This window comes from Eubalaena glacialis, chromosome 4 (assembly GCF_028564815.1).
Source record: "Eubalaena glacialis isolate mEubGla1 chromosome 4, mEubGla1.1.hap2.+ XY, whole genome shotgun sequence".
Classification (NCBI taxonomy): Eukaryota; Metazoa; Chordata; class Mammalia; order Artiodactyla; family Balaenidae; genus Eubalaena; species Eubalaena glacialis.
Window position 1 is genome coordinate 36,754,102 of NC_083719.1, and position 1,319 is coordinate 36,755,420.

Here is a 1,319-nt window from a genome sequence, read left to right on the forward strand (position 1 = left end):
TGCATCTTTATTCCTGTCCTGTCCCTAATTTAATATATATTGTTATTTCATTAACATTGAACTCACTGGCTATAGAACTATAACTCATGTCTTTATGAAGCTTATTTAACACACTTATTTTCTCTGTAAGGCATGTAACAGCCTTCTTGTGCTTAGGAGCAGCAGACGACACTTCAGCACATGCTTGGAAGGCATTTTAAGAAGCAATATCAGGGTGTTTTGAGCAATGCTGCAGCTGGGAGACCTGACGCTGACACCAAGACGCTTGAATTAGCTTTAGCAGAAGAGAAATGGAGGAACCACAGAACATTAAGGATGAATTCAGGAAGACCCAAGACCATGGAGAACTTGCCTTCTCCCTACACTGTTTTCCAAGGAGAGGTTGCTATGGTGACAGACTATGGAGACTTTATCAAAATCCAAGGCTGTCGGGAGCAAGGTGTGGTCCATGGAGCTCACATGTCATCCTGTCACATGGATAAGCCCTCTGAGATAGTAGATGTTGGAGACAAAGTGTGGGTGAAGCTTACTGGCTGAGAGATGAAAAATGATAGGATAAAAGTATTCCTCTCCATGAAAGTTGTCAACCAAGGGACTGGGAAGGACCTTGACCCCAACAGTATTATCACTGAGCAAGAAGAGAGGTGGCCTTCCAGGATTACACTGGGCAGAAGATCACCCTTGAGGCTGTCCTGAACACTACCTGCAAGAAGTGTGGCTGTAAAGGCCACTTTGCAAAGGATTATTTCATGCAACCAGGTGGGACCAAGTACTCTCTGATACTTGATGAGGAAGAGGAGAAGGAAGAGGCAAAGTTAGCAGAGTTTGAAAAGCCTGACCCCATGAGAAATTCTTCTAGAAAAAGAAAGAAAGAAAAGAAAAAAAAGAAACATATAGACAGGAAGTCATCTAACTCTGACAGCTCAGACTCTGAGAATGATACAGGCAAGAGGGCAAGGCATGCGTCAAAAGACAGCAAGGCAGCAAAGAAGAAGAAGAAGAAGAAGAAGCACAAGAAGAAGTACAATGAAGGAGAGTGGAAAGAGTAGAGGGGTTGGTTGAGAGAAGGAACCAGGAGCCTTGTGCCTTGAAGCCCTGACTCCTGGAAAGACTCAGTCGTGAGAATATGGCCTCCCACCCCATTGACTTCTCTCCCATGGGAGATGGCTTCCCTTCATGCCACAGGCAGGTTTGGGAGATAGGTATCAAAAGCATCTGCCTGAATGAGTTGTTTCCTTATCACTCCTCGTCCCTTTGCAAGTGACCCCTGCAGCTCACCCATTCATTCATCCAACTTCCTACATTCAGCAGGAGTCCTA

The 1,319-nt window shown here is 44.9% G+C and overlaps 1 pseudogene; it reads left to right on the forward strand.

Annotated features, from left to right (window-relative positions):
* The first annotated feature begins 244 nt into the window (after positions 1–244).
* Positions 245–1,062, forward strand: LOC133089668 (zinc finger CCHC domain-containing protein 17-like; annotated as a pseudogene).
* The last annotated feature ends 257 nt before the right edge of the window (positions 1,063–1,319 follow it).